At 35.8% G+C, this 15924-nt stretch overlaps 1 protein-coding gene across 5 annotated transcripts in view; it reads right to left on the bottom strand.

The window, feature by feature from the left end:
- RNF24 (ring finger protein 24) overlaps positions 1–15924 on the bottom strand; it is a 73664-nt gene that overhangs the window by 36475 nt on the left and 21265 nt on the right. For 2 of the 5 annotated variants that reach the window (XM_042980850.1, XM_042980852.1), the window contains exon 2: positions 11408–11543. The exons of 1 other annotated variant lie outside the window; for it this stretch is intronic. The gene's annotated coding sequence lies outside the window, so the exon portion shown is untranslated. Of the gene's footprint in view, positions 1–11407; positions 11789–15924 lie in introns of those variants that run through there. 2 more of the 5 variants (XM_042980851.1, XM_007073225.3) reach the window with 2 other exon arrangements.

Here is a 15924-nt window from a genome sequence, read left to right on the forward strand (position 1 = left end):
AAATTCATCTTTTTTTCTTTTGTGCCTCATGCTTTTGGTGTCATACCTAGGAATCTATTGCTAAATCTAAGATCATGTAAGTTTACCTCTATGATTTTCTTCTAAGAGTTTTCTAGTTTCAGTTCTTATATTTAAGTCACTGGTCCATTTTGAGTTAATTTTTATGTAGGATATGAGAAAGGGATCCAACTGTATTCTTTCGCATGTGAATATCCAGTTATCCTAGCATCATTTATTAGACTGTTCTTTCCATACTGGTCTTCACACTCTTGTCAAAAATCAACTGGCCATAGCTGGTTGGGATTCATTTCTGGACTCTCAAATCTATTCCATTGGTTTATACCAGTACCACATTGCTGTGATTACTGTAGCTTCATAGTAAGTTTTGAACTGGAAGTGTTGTTTTCCAACTCCGTTCTTTGTCAAAACTGTTTTGATTTTTTAATTTTTTTATTTAAAAAAAAATTTTTTTTTTTAGCTTTTATTTATTTTTGAGAGAGAGAGAGACAAAGCATGAACGGGGGAGGGTCAGAGTGAGGGAGACACAGAATCCGAAACAGGCTCCAGGCTCTGAGCTGTCAGCACAGAGCCCGACGCGGGGCTCGAACTCACCGACCGCGAGATCATGACCTGGGCCGAAGTCGGCCGCTTAACCGACTGAGCCACCCAGGCGCCCCAAAACCGTTTTGGTTTTGGGGGCCCCTTACAATTCCATAAGAATTTGTGGACTGGCTTTTCCATTTATGCAAAAAAAATGACTGAAATTTTTATAGAAATTACACGGACTCTATAGATTGCTTTAGGTAATCAATCCATTATTTTGGTTATTGTATTTTCATTTTCATCCAGTTCAAATGTTTTCTAATTTTGTGTTTTCTTTACCCATGGGCCATGTAGAAATATAGTATTAATTCCAAATATTTGTGGGTTTCCCAAATTTCCTTCTTTTGGTGATATCTAATTTAATTCCATCATGATCAGAGAACACATCTTGTCAGGTTTCACTCCTTTTAAATTTATAGAGACTTGTTTTATGACCTAGCATGAAGTTTCCACTAAAGTTTAGTGGAACATAGTCATGCTCATTCATTGATGTTTTGTCCATGGCTGCTTTTGAGTTAAAACAGCAGAGTTGAGGCTGTGACAGAGACAATTCAGGTAATAAGTCTAAAATACTATGTGACCCTTTAAGAAAATTTTAACCAACACCTGGTAGCATATGGTCTATTTTGGAGGTTATTCCATGTGTGCTGAAGAACAATTGGTATTCTGCTGTCATTAGGTAGAGTATTCTATAAATGCCTGTTAAGTCAAGTTGGTTGATAGTGTTGGTTCAACTTTCATAGATCTTTGGTGATTTTTGGTGTAACTGTTCTACCCATTATTGAGAGTGAGGTCTTAAAATTTTCAATTCTTATTGTTGAATTACCTATTTTCCCCTTTAATTTTACCAGTTTTGCTTTGTGTATTTTGGGGCTCAGCTGTTAGGTGGGTATTTGTTTTTAACTGTTATATCTTCCTGATAAATTGATCATTTTATTATGAAATGTCTTTGTCTCATAATTTTTTTAAAAGTCTATCTTGTCTGTTGTTGGCATAGCCACTCTAGCTCTCTTATGCATATTCTTTGCAAGATTTCTCTTTTCCCATCATTTTCTGTCTTTGAATTTGGTGTGTCTCTTGTGACAGAATACTGTTGGACCTTTTTTTAATCCAGTCAGCCAATGTCTGCCTTTTAGTTGAAGTAATCTAGTCACATTCAATGTTATTATTGCTATGCTTGGGTTTATGTGCCATTTTGCTATTTGTTTTCCATATATCTCATGTCTTTTTTCTGACCTTTTTTGTATTGAGTGGATATTTTCTAATGTACCATTTTAATTCCTTTTTTGAATTTTAAAATATTTTTCCCTAATTGAGAATTTATTGACATAATTGTAGATTCATATATAGTTGTAAAAAATAATAGATCCTTTGTATATTTTGCCAAGTGTCCCACAGTGCTAACATTTTACAGTATAAATCATAACTATACAGGGCGCCTGGGTGGCTCAGTCAGTTAGGTGCTTGACTTCAGCTCAGATCATGATCTCGCAGTTTGTGAGTTTAAGCCCCCATTGTGCTCTGTGCTGACAACTCAGAGCCTGGAGCCTGCTTCGGATTCTGTGTCTCCCTCTGTCTGCCACTCCCCTGCTTGCGCTCGGTCTCTCTCTCTTTCTCGCTCAAAAATAAACATTAAAAAATCATAACTATATATTAGTTATATTTATAACGATAACATCACAAACGGGATAGCCATTGATATAACCAAGCTTACTCAGATTTCCTCAGTTTTCCTTATGCTTGTTCCTGCATGCATGCATGTGTGTATCTACCACCACAGAGAAGAATACTGAACAGTTCGAACACCAGAAGGATTCTTTCATGACAACACACTACTGCCCTTCACTCTCAGGACCTAACCTCTGGCAATGACCAGTATGTCCTCCATGTCTAAGATGCTGTCATTTCAAAATTGATACATAAATGGAATAATTATGGAACTTTTTAGAGCTAGCTTTTAGCTTTTTCCACTCAGCCTAATTCTCTGGAGATTCAGGTAGGTTATTGCATGTATAGTTTGTTCCTTTTTATTCCACAGTTATGTATGTACCACAGTTTGTTTAGTCATTCATCTGCTGAAGGACATCTGGGTTGTTTCCAGTTTTGGCTATTACAAAAAAATCTGCTATGAACATTTGGGTACAACACACTTCTAAAATCCGTGGGTCAAAAGAGGTCTCAAAGGATACTTACAAAAAAATACAGTAAAGTTGACTGAAAATGGAAATACAATACATCAACATTTGTGGGACACAGATCAAGCAGTACCTAGAGGGAAATTCATACCACTAAAATGTATAACATTAGAATAGGAGAATTTCAAATCAATCTAAACTCCACATCAAGACTCTAGAAAACGAGCAAAATAAACCCAACTTAAACAGAAAGAAGGAAATAAAGAGCAGAAATCAATGAATTAAAAAAAGGAAAATGATCTAGAAAACCAATGAAACAAAAAGCCAAGACTGTTCTTTGAAACGATCAATAAGGGGCGCCTGGGTGGCTCAGTCGGTTGAGCGTCCGACTTCGGCTCAGGTCATGATCTCGTGGTCCGTGGGTTCGAGCCCCGCATCGGGCTCTGTGCTTAGAGCCTGGAGCCTGTTTCAGATTCTGTGTCTCCCTCTTTCTCTGACCCTCCCCTGTTCATGCTCTCTCTCTGTCTCAAAAATAAATAAATGTTTAAAAAAAAAAAAAAGAAAAGAAACGATCAATAAAACTGACAAACCTGTAGCAAGGATTAAAAAAAAAAAGGCACAAATTACCAATATTAAAAATTAAACAGGAGGTATCACTACAGATCCTGCAGCCATCAAAAGGATTAGGGCATACACACATAAATTTAACAACCTAAATAAAAAAGACCAATTCCTCAAAAAACACAAACTACCATAACTCTAATATAAAGTAATTTGAATAGCTTTGTAACTTTTAACAGTTGAGTGTGTCATTTAAAAATACACAAAAAAGAAAGCTCCAGGCCCATATGATTTTACCTGAGAATTCTACCAAATGTTTAAAGAAGAATTAAAACCAATTATTGAAGATCTCTTGTGGAAAACAGGAGGAAATACTTTCTAATTAATTTTTTGAAGCTAGTATTACCCTGGTTGCCAAAGCAGATAAGGACAGTATCTCATGAACATAAACATAAAAATTCTCAACAGAATTTAGCAACTAGAATTCAGCAATATATAAAAAGAATTTTATATCAGGACCAAGTGGAGCTTATTCCAAGGATGTAAAGCTGGCTTAATATTTTTTTAAAAAAATCAATGCAATCACTATATTAAACAGCTAAAGGATACAAAAAATCATATAACCATAATAATTAATGCAAAAAAAAAGCATCTGACAAAATTCAACACCAATTCAATATAAAAACCCCCAGAAATACAGGATTAGAAGGGAACTTCCTTGACTTGATAAAAAGCATCTACAAAAAATAACAACAAAAAAATCAAACACAAAAATACATGTGTTAAAATGTAGTGAGCCACAAATGGGATGTATAGCTTTCATGACTAGGAGGGAAGACTATGAAGCAAAGAAAACTGGATCATTTTAGTAAAATCTGAGAAGGAACAAAAGTTGTATGTGTGGGGGAGTAGTCATAAGAAAGCAAATGAAGGAAATATAAAATAAAATGGTAGGAACAAGATCTAAAGTTAATTATGAGGAAAATAAATGGTTTAAATCCCCTTAATAAAAAAGAGACTCTAAGACTACATAAAAACAATAATCAGTTATATGCTGTTTATAAGAAAATACTTAAGACAATTCTAAGAATTTTCTAAATGAGGATGGTGATAGGAAAAATGAGCAAAAATATTTCAGGTAAATATTGTATAAGTGCCAATTTCAAACAAGTAGAAATGAAGGCAGAAACAGGTTACATGGAACAATGATGCTTTATGATTAAAAAATTAGAGGTATATATAACCAAATAAGACATATAGACATAAACCTTTACTTAACACAGCATCCAAATACAGAAGGTTATTAGAAACACACTAAGAATTTGGTAAAAATATAACCATGGTGCAGCCTAAAGAGAGAGAGAGAGAGAGAGAGAGAGAGAGAGAGAGAGAGAGAATATAAACAATACCATTAACAAACAATAAATATACATTTAGAACTTTGTATCTTACAGAGAAAACACATTCTTTTCAAATGACTCTGGAACATCTACATTTAGATAAACTGTTTATTATAAGGAACATTTAAAAGACCACATTCTGTGCCCACAATGCAATAAAATTAACTCAACAGTAAAAAGATAAACAAAAGAAAACTAACTACTTGGGAATTCAAAAAATAATCTTTGAAATGACTTGGGTCCAAGAGGTAATCAAAATAAATTATAGACCATTTAGAAATTAATCACATTGGAGGAAAAAGCCTTGTACTAAGAGAAAAATTCATAATCTTCAATCTTGTATTACCAATCTTTATGAAAATAAATGAGCAAAAGAATTCACTTTAGAAGCTAGGGAAAGAGTAAATCAAACAGAATAAACTAGAAGAATGTATTAATAAAGGTCAAACAGAAATAGATGGGTTAAAACAAACAAAAAATTCCACAGGGGAACTGAAATCAACCAACTAACCAATAAAATACTAAGAATGTGAAAAAGATAAAAACTAGTGTTATGCTGACATTTAAAAAAATATCTTATAAGAGAATTCATTTATAAATGTATGATTTTATAGGAATATATAGAATTTTATAGGAATAGGAACCAAACTGGCTCAAGAAGAAATCTTGAAAATATACAACTGTGTCTTCATAAAAAGGTCCAGACACTGATGGCAATGGAGGTGGAACTCCATCTAAACTTGTACAGATAATTCCACTACCAAAAAAACTGACCCAGAGTACAGAAACAAAGAAAAAACAAAAAAGGTAGAGAGCATCCCAACATCTTTAAGCAGGTAAGCATAATCACAAAACCAAAACTAAAACTATACAGTGGAGTTCACAAACTTGAGGCTTATGCGCTAAATCTGGGCTTGTGAATATGTTTTGTTTGGCATATACAAAGTTTTAAAAATTGAGATTAACAGTTTAAATTTGGGAGATATACAATTTGTGGGGCACCTGGGTGGCTCTGTAGATTAAACATCTGATTCTTGATTTTGGTTCAGGTCACGATCTCACAATTTGTGAATTGGCGTCCCAAATTGGGACTCTGTGCTGACAGTGTGAAGCCTCCTTGGGATTCTCTCTCTCCCTCTCTCTGCTCCATATATATATATATATATATATATATATATATATATATATATATATGTGTGTGTGTGTGTGTGTGTGTGTGTGTGTATATGTATATATATACATATATACATATATATATACACACACATATGTGTATATATATATATATATATATATATATATATATATATACAATTTGCAATGTCCAGCTTTACATGGAAAAAGATCAGAAGATCTAATAATTTTGGGCTTCATTCTTGCAGGGCAAAATTGCTCAGTGGTCTTGGGGCCTCCAAGCTGCTATGTTGCTGTGCAACTGGGAGGTGAGGAGGGGACATTCTTACATAGTAGGGTAAAGTGCACCCCTGGGCTAAGTCACTATGCTCTCATTTATCACAATTTCCACTATCCCCTAATACTCCCTAACTCTGAACCAAATGTCAGTAGGTCACTTGTACTTATCCTGTTACTTTTCTCAAAGTAGATAAATATTTCTACCTCTATCAAAAGAAAGAAAGAAAAAAAAAAGAAAGAAAGAAAGAAAGAAAGAAAGAAAGAAAGAAAGAAAGAAAAAGGAAGGAAGGAAGGAAGGAAGGAAGGAAGGAAGGAAGGAAGGAAGAAATCAAGGACTGTATGATTTTGTTTTCTACCCAAGTGTACTTGAGTGATTCAATTTTCTGCCTGGCCCTATTGCCACCAAGTTTGTTGCCTTTCCCTTATGATTTCTATCTTTGATTTTCCCACATCAGATAATAGAAATTCTCACCTATATTCTTTCTTAATACCTACATGGTATTTAACCCATCTAGAAACTATTGCGTGGAAAAAAGGCCTAAAATTGTTTTTCCAAATGGTTAGTCATCTATTGCAAAAGCATCTGTAAAGCTCTTTCTCCACTGTCTTAAAATTCTACCTTTTTCAGAGTCACTTTTTACATATGTCTGGGTCTGTTCCTGGATTCTGCAGTCCCTTCACTTTTTTCTATCTATGATAATGGCCTGCACCAGCATGCAATGTTTTGTTTTAATATAGCTTTATCATACCAATAATTAATACATGATAGGGCAATATTTCCATTATTACTCTTCTTTTTTAATGTTTTCAGTAAGTCTTTATGTATTATTATTATTATTATTATTATTATTATTATTATTTGAGAGAGCACGTGCATGCATATGGGAGAGGGGCTGAGGAAGACAGAGAATCCTTAGCAGGTTCCATACTCAGAGTATGGAGCCCAACATGGGGCCCTATCCCATGACCCTAGGATCACGACCCGAGCTGATACCAAGAGTTAGATGCTCAACGACTGGGCCACCCAGGTACTCCTCAAGGCTTTCTTATACCATTTTTTTTTTTTTTCAGATAAACAAAAGATATCCTGTTGGGAAGTTGACTGAAAGTATATTAAATTTATAGCTTACTTCAGGGAACTTATTTTTCATTTATTCTAGTTTCATTTTATGCCTTTCAGTAGACTTTATAGCTATATTCATACAGGTTTTATACTTTCCTTTAGTTTATTCCTAGTTATTACATGTACTTTTGCTGTTATTATGAATGGGATCTTTTCTTCCATTATGTTTTCTAAGCTGGTTATTCCTGGCATAGAGAAAAGCTACTGCTTTTTGTATATTTACTTTGGAGCCTAACATGGAAAAATTTTTTAGGGTAGGTGTGACTAAATGCCTACATAAAAATAAATCTTAATAAAGCACTCACAGCTCTGAGCAGTGAGACCCCAAGAACAACTAGCTACAAAACATACACCAAGGCAAATGAACATAGTGACTTTCAATCAGGCTTTTTACTTATATATCACCTAAAATAATTGTTATAAATATATTCTCACCAAATATAACTTTACTTTGAACTAGGTGATCTCTGGCTCATTGTTCTGACAATAAAACAGAAAATTTACAAGTTGTCTCTCAAGACCCTGCCCAAATGGTACAGTGCCCAAACAGTATGTGCTTTAGAAGATGCAATCTTTTTGTCTCCTAAGCATAACCAAAGATGGTCTCAGGAATGAATTACAGATATAAGAAAACCAAGATACATCCTTGTTTGTTTAGCTAGAGCATAGGAAAACAACTGCAGAAGAGATTATTCTCTCAGACCTGTGACTGAGGTTCAGCTGATGAGCCACAGTGTGGCCTTACTAGGCTGGCCAGGACCTGGCTCTACTGCAATAACTTGAGCCTGAAAGAATTAGATGGCAGGTTCTATGTCTCTATTAATAGTCAGGAGCAGATGTGGAGCCTCTGCAGCTCAGTCCAAGCTGACTGTTCTCTACTTTGTCAGAGGCCAATAAAACCACAACACATCTATTATGAGTTGGATTTGGTATATTTCACTACTAAAGAATACAGGAATTTGAATGTGTGCATCTCTGGAAGGATGCCTAAGAAATTGATAACATGAGCTGCTTTTGGTGAGGGGATGAGGTATCTAGGAGGACAGAGTCTTCATTATAGAATTTTCTGCATCTTTTTAATTTTTTGTATTTAAAGTAAAAGAAAAAATCCAGTGATGTATCTGACTAGTATTTGTCTATGTCTATAAAAGCTGGTAGAGCCAATGGTATTAAAAGATTTAATGTTTATTTTTGAGAGAGAGAGGAGCACAGAGTGCAAGTGGGGGAGGGGCAGAGAGAGAGGGGGAGACAGAATCTGAAGCAGGCTCCCTCTGAGCTGTCAGCACAGAGCTCTGCGCAGAGCTCGAACTCACAAATGGTGAGATCATGACCTCAGCCGAAGTCGGATGCTTAACTGAATGAGCCACCCAGGCTTCCCTGGTATTAAAGGATTTAAAGGGAGCAAGTATTAGAAGTCCATTTGTATAGAAGCATAAAGTATATGTACAGAATTAAGCATACATTTCCTGCCATATCTACAGTGCACCAGTGAATGTCAAGCATTTAGGTCCCCCAGAAAGCATCCCTATACCACGTTAGAATACTTCCAAGTTTAGCAGAGAAACACTGCTTAAAATCACTTACACTCCTTGATTCTAAATCTATTCTAATGTACCAAAGTTATACAGTAATTTTAATTCCGTTTCCCCCATGTGACTTACATAAGAGAAAGTACAAAAGTTTTACTCATGCCTAGTCAACACTTGAGTTCACCTGAAAATTCCTTTTTTTTTTAACAAAAAACTTTTTAAGTTTATTCATTTATTGAGAGAGAAAGAACAAGAGAGGGAGGGTCAGAGAGAGCGGGGGAGAGAGAGAATCCCAAGCACTCGACACTGTCAGCACAGAGCTGGATATGTGGCTCAAACTGTGAGATCATGACCTGAGCTGAAACCAAGAGTTGGATGCTTAACCAACTGAGCCACCCAGGTGCCCCTGGTTCACCTGAAAATTCTATTTCTCATGATAAGTCTGTAAATTGACAGTCTTCTGAGCTTTGGTCAACAAGATTTTCCTAGGCCCTGGTTATCCTTGAGTATAGTTAGGGTTGCATTTCCATATGTGCAGAGGCCCAAACCCCAGAATGCAGAACCTCAGGTAGAGGTCATGCCCTGAGGTGCTTTGTGCCTGAGTACCTAAGCTGCTCCTCTTAGATGGTACCACCAACTCACTTCCTTCAAAGTGCTCCAGTCTATCACTTTCAGAAATTTCCTCTGCATTCCCAGTCTTTTATAATTTCCTCTGGTACTGGGCTATTGGAGATTCTAAGATATCAGGGCTCAAAAATCTTTCATCTTCAAAAGGCAGACAACTAGACAAGATAATTGGTTGGTATTCTGTAAATATTTCTCTAAATGCATCTTGTGTTATCTGAGTTACAAGTCTAAGGTCATTTTTATCTTTCATCCTCCAGAGGATAGTTATTTCCAGTGTTAAACTGGTAAGTAGGTATGTGAGTATACTGTCTTTAAGTGTCAAATCTGGAAAATAAGTACATGCCAAACTCTCAACCTGGAGGCAAAGGTTGGTTTTTCTCTACAATAACTTCAGTTTTTCCTTTACTGAAACTTCTTCCTATTTATAACACCCCCCCCCCCCCATTATTTGGAGGAGAGTTGCAGGAGCAAAAAACTAGGTATACAGGATTTGTTATAACCTATTTGTCTATTCCATGAATTTTAACCTGAATCTTTCCATTTAGCCTTAATTTTATTGACCACTCCACTATTCTTTAAAAAAAATGTTTTAGGGGCGCCTGGGTGGCGCAGTCGGTTAAGCGTCCGACTTCAGCCAGGTCACGATCTCGCGGTCCGTGAGTTCGAGCCCCGCGTCAGGCTCTGGGCTGATGGCTTGGAGCCTGGAGCCTGTTTCCGATTCTGTGTCTCCCTCTCTCTCTGCTCCTCCCCCGTTCATGCTCTGTCTCTCTCTGTCCCAAAAATAAAAAATGTTGAAAAAAAAAATTAAAAAAAAAAAGTTTTAATATTTATTTTTGAGAGAGAGAGAGAAAGAGAGAGACAGAGTGCAAGCGGGGGAGGGCAGAGAGAGGGAGACACAGAATCCGAAGTAGGCTTCAGGCTCTGAGCCGTCAGCACAGAGCCCGATGCAGGGCTCGAACTCACCAACTGTGAGATCAAGACCTGAGCTGAATCAGATGCTCAACCCGCTCAATCCACTGAGCCACTAGGTGCCCTGACCACTCCACTATCCTGATAAGATTTTTTTCCCCTTAAGGGATGTACATTTTTTTTAAAAAATATTTTTACCACGGTGCTTCAAGGTGTTTTTTCTTTTTTAATTCTAACTAGTTCTTTTTAATAGTCTTTGTGTCTTTTACTCTTTTCAGTCCTATTATTGACAATTCCATTCCTTCTACATTTCAGTTTTTTTTTTTTTTTCCTGCTTCTTCTATTACCATTGTTTTCTCTGGTTTTGTACACAGCTTTTCTCTTTGTTGGTATTGCCCAAGTTCTAAAATCAAGGCTGTGGTGCTACCTTTGCTCGCCACAACTGAATTCTGTCTTCTTATACATTTTATATTTCAGATGTTTGTTATTTTGGTGGGTCTCTTTTTACTCTGTCATATTCCCAGTAATTATTCTGTGTTGGCTCCATAAAGACTTTCTCTCCATTTTTGTGTAAAGTCTCTATATTCAGTTTAAATCATTCCATCAGATTTTTATGAGACTTCACTTTGATGATGGTGAGGTATTCAAATTTGATGTCTTGTATTCCTTTCTGACCTCTGTCCTAAGCACAACCATACATACAATATAATTTCACAAATAATCCGCTTATCAGCACTTAATGACCAACTTCTATTTAATTCAGTCTTGTGATTCAGTCTTGTGATTAAGGACGGAACTCTTAAAAGAGTATGGATTGTAGGAAAAAGAGCAGAATAATGCTGAGATAGGAGTACAAAATGAGAAGTTGTAAAGAAGGAAAATACTCTCAGGTTGAACTTTACATCATAATTACAAAGGCAGTACAAAGAAATGAGATGTAATGAGCAGTTCTCATTCTTAGCATGAAAACAAACCCTAAATGTAACATACCTGCTTACTTTTAGAAATAAGCTGATTCCCCCCACAAATGTTTTTTCTCACAACAAAAGAAATAAAAATGTAACAGGAGAGCAATGCCTGTGTCACTCAAAACCATACTCTAATTACCTGGGGATGTTTAATTTTCAACATCTCTCAAGTTTGATGAATGGGCCAGTGAGCCTCTTTCTTTAGAGCCAGATCTTATTCTACATTAATGGCTCATCATCTCCTGGGTTCTTGTACAGGTGGGCATAATAGACACCTGCAGAGCACAAAACAAATATAATTCTTAAAAACTGGTAAGTGCTTCTAGTTGCTGGAGTAAATGTATTATTGTTGGTGTAATGCTAATCTACTTATTTACTAGAATTATTAAAAAGATGGATCATGAAAAGAAAAATCTTCAGTATGAACTTTAAAAAAATTTTTTTGATTATGTTATGGATATGTTATTTGAGAAATGGTTATCTTTTCTATTCCTTCAAGAAAACCAACTTGATTATACAGAAGGAATTTAAATGATTATTTGCAGATGACAGTAAAATAAAAAAGAATACTTACTAATAAATATACACAATCTATATTAAGAAAATATGAAAGATACAAAAGAAGATGTAAATAACTGAAAATATATATCTGCTTCTTGGTTGTGGAAACTCAATATTATAAAGATTATCAATTTTCTTTAAATCTATAGATTTAATGCAGACAAAATGAAAAATACTGCCATAATTTGGCTTTTTTTCTGGAGGCTGGAGGGTAGTTAGAGAAGCTAGTTCTAGTTCAACAGGAAAAATGAAAATGGGAAAATAGCAGACATATTCCAAAAAAGAAAAACTTGTGTTACTACCACATGAACTGACAGATTACAGGACAGAATAGAGATGTGATAATTAATCATAGCTGCAGTTTGCCAAATATCTCCAGTTTTCCATCTTCTGGGCACATGTATGACTATACTGATGGTGTGAGACTCTTCAGGGCCCTCTTCCCTTTAGCCAGGACAAAGAGCAATGTTCAAGATGGTGGCAACCCTGTTGGCCTAAGTTACTGAGTGAAAGTCATGGTGCTGAGCCTCCAGCGACCCTTGATGGACATGTACCAAAAGGAAAGAAATTTCTTATTATAAACCACTAAGAGTTTGAGGTTGTTATGGCGGTTTAACCTAGCCTACCCTGGTGGATACAAGAAAGCTGGAGAGCAGTCTAAATTCATATAGGAATCTAATATATTATAAAGTTGATATTATCCAGTAGTTGATATTACCCATTAGTAAGCACTCACACATTAGTGACATTGCCAATTAGTAAAACTGTCAGCCTCCATGAGAACAACTTGACAAAATTATGCATGAATTTACCCATTGACCCAGCAATTCCACATTTAGGAATTTAACTTTCAAATGTGCTTACATGTCTACTCAAAAACACATATATACCAGGCTCTTCTTTGCAGTCCTGCTTGTAATAGCAAAAGGTTGGAAGCAACCTAAATATGTAACTGGTTACAGTTTATCACCATAAACTAATTTTGCAGTTGTTAAAAAATGTTGTAAATAAGATACCTAGGAATAAACCTAACCAAAGAGGTGAAAGACCTGTACTCTGAAAACTATAAAACACTGATGAAAGAAAGTGAAGACAATATAAAGAAATGGAAAGACATTCCATGCTCATGGATTGGAAGAAAAAATACTGATAAAATGTCCATACTATCCAAAGCAACCTACACATTTAATGCAATCCCTATCAAAATATCAACAGCATTTTTCACACAGAACTAGAACAAACAATCCTAAAATTTGTGTGGAACTACAAAAGACCCCGAATAGCCAAAACAACCTAGGAAAAGAAAAGCAGAGCTGGAGGCATCACAATTTCAGACTTCAAGTTATATTACAAAGCTGTAGAAATCGAAACCGTATAGTACTGGCACAAAAACAGACACATGGTCAATGGAACAGAATGGAAAACCCAGAAATAAAGCCACAATTCTATGGTCAATTAATCTTTGACAAAGCAGGAAAAAGTATCCAATGGAAAAAAGTCTCCTCAACAAATGGCATTTGGAAAACTGAACAACAACTTGTAAAAGAATGAAACTGGACCACTTTCTTATACCATACACAAAAATAAATTAAAAATGGATTAAAGACCTAACTGTGAGATCTGAAACCATAAAAATCCTAGAAGCGAACACAGGCAGTAACCTCTTTGACATTGGCTGTAGCAACTTTTTTCTAGATATGTCTCCTGAGGCAAAGGAAACAAAAGCAAAAATAAGCTATTGGGACTACATCAAAGTAAAAAGCTTCTGCACATCAAAGGAAATAATCAACAAAACTAAAAGGCAACCTACAGAATGGGAGATGATATTTGCAAATGATATATTCAATAAAGGGCTAGTATCAAAAATACATAAAGAACTTATAAAACTCAACACTGAAAAACAAATAATCTAATTAGGAAATGGGCAGAAGACATGAAGATATTTCTCCAAAAAAGACATAAAAAACGAAACAAAAAATTAACCAAAAGACATACAGATGGCCAACAGACATATGAAAAGATGCTTTACACTTATCATCAGGGAAATGCAAATCAAAACTACAATGAGATATCACCTCACACTGGTCAGAATGACTAAAATCAACACAAGAAAACAAAGGTGTTGGGAGGATGTGGAGAAAAAGGAATCCTCTTGCACTGCTGGTGGGAATGAAAATTGGGCAGCCACTCTGGAAACCAGTATGGAGGTTACTCAATAAGTTAAAAATAGAACTACCCTACGATCCAGCGATTGCACTACTGGGTATTACCCAAAGGATACAAAAACACTAATTCAAAGGGATACATGCACCCCCATATTTATTGCCCCATTATTTTTTATTTTTTTATTAAAAAAATTTTTTTAATGTTTTTATTTATTTTTGAGACAGAGAGAGACAGAGCATGAGCAGGGGAGGAGCTGAGAGAGAAGGAGACACAGAATCCAAAGCAGGCTCCAGGCTCTGAGCTGTTAGCACAGAGCCTGACGCGGGGCTCAAACTCACAGACTGTAAGATCATGACGTGAGCTGAAGTCGGACGCCCAACCGACTGAGCCACCCAGGTGCCCCTGCCCCATTATTTACAACAGCCAAAATATGGAAACAGTCCAAGAGTTCACTGATTGATGAATGGATAAAGAAAATGTGGTATATATATATATACACACATACACACACAGTGGAATACTACTCAGCCATAAAAAGAATGAAATCTTGCCATTTGCAACAACATGGATGGATGGAGCTAAAGAATGTAATGCTAAACAAAATAAGTCAGTCAGAGAAAGATAAATACCATATGATTTCACTCATATGTGGAAGTTAAGAAACAAATGAGCAATGGGGAAAAAGACAAACCTAGAAACAGACTCTTAACTATAGAGAACAAACTGATGGCTACCAGAGGAGAGGTGGCGGAGGGGGGGAATGGGTAAAATACGTGATGGGGATTAAAGAGTGCACCTATAATGATGAGCACTGGGTGATTAAAAATGTATTTTGTGCTGATTTGGCACAGTTTGCATGATAATATTACTAAGTAAACAAAATAAAAACAAGGTACAGAACTGTGTATGTGGCACATTACCATAAATGTAAAAAGATTAAGAGAGAAACTAGCTTTGCATATGCCTAAAACATCTCTTAAAGGATATATAAAAAACTGGTACCAGTGACTGTTTCTGACAGGGCTGGAGGAAGACTGACTTTTCATCAAATATCTGTTTAAAATACTGAACCTGGGTGGTTCAGTTGGTTAAGCCTCCAACTTCGGCTCAGGTCATGATCTTGTGGTTCACGGGTTCGAGCTCCACGTTGGACTCTCTCTGCCCCTCCCCTGCCTATGCTCTCTCGCTCTTTCTCAAAACTAAATAAACATTAAAAAATAAATAAATAGAATACCTTTTATATCTTATAATATGTGCATACATTACTTACTAAGGAGGCTACAACAGAAATTTAACTGTAAATGTAAATAGAAAAAGGTTCCCTGTGTTGTTTGTAAAGATTTGTAAGGATTTTTCAAATTTGATTATTATTTAAAAGACTTGGTTGAAAATCCTAGCCTTTTTGGGACAGATTTGGTGAGGAAAATTTTCCATAAGGATTATTAGATATTTCATAAATATCCTGTGGCTATCCATCTTAAATCAACATTTGCTTAGGATAATTATCTAATGATTTTAATTCCTCTTTTACAAATTATATAAATTGTTTCTTCTCTCAATTATCTAATATTTCTAGAACAATGTTAAAAATACAATGGAAATTGTTTTCCTCATAATCTTATGAGATTGTTGTTTTATCAATAAATAAGATGTGTAGGGGTGCCTGAGTGTCTCAGTAGGTTGAGCATCTGACCTTGGCTCAGGTCATGATCTCACAGTTCGTGAGTTTGAGCCCCACATCTGGCTCTGGGCTGACATCTCAGAGCCTGGAGCCTGCTTCGGATTCTGTGTCTCCCTCTGTCTGCTCTGCCCCTCCGCTGCTTGCACTCTGTCTCTCGCATTGTCTCAAAAATAAATAAGCATTAAAAAATAAATAAATAAAATAAATAAATAGGATGTGTATAGCACTGAGACACAGACACAGGCACA

The sequence above is a fragment of the Panthera tigris genome, chromosome A3 (assembly GCF_018350195.1).
Source record: "Panthera tigris isolate Pti1 chromosome A3, P.tigris_Pti1_mat1.1, whole genome shotgun sequence".
In the NCBI taxonomy this organism is placed as follows: Eukaryota; Metazoa; Chordata; class Mammalia; order Carnivora; family Felidae; genus Panthera; species Panthera tigris.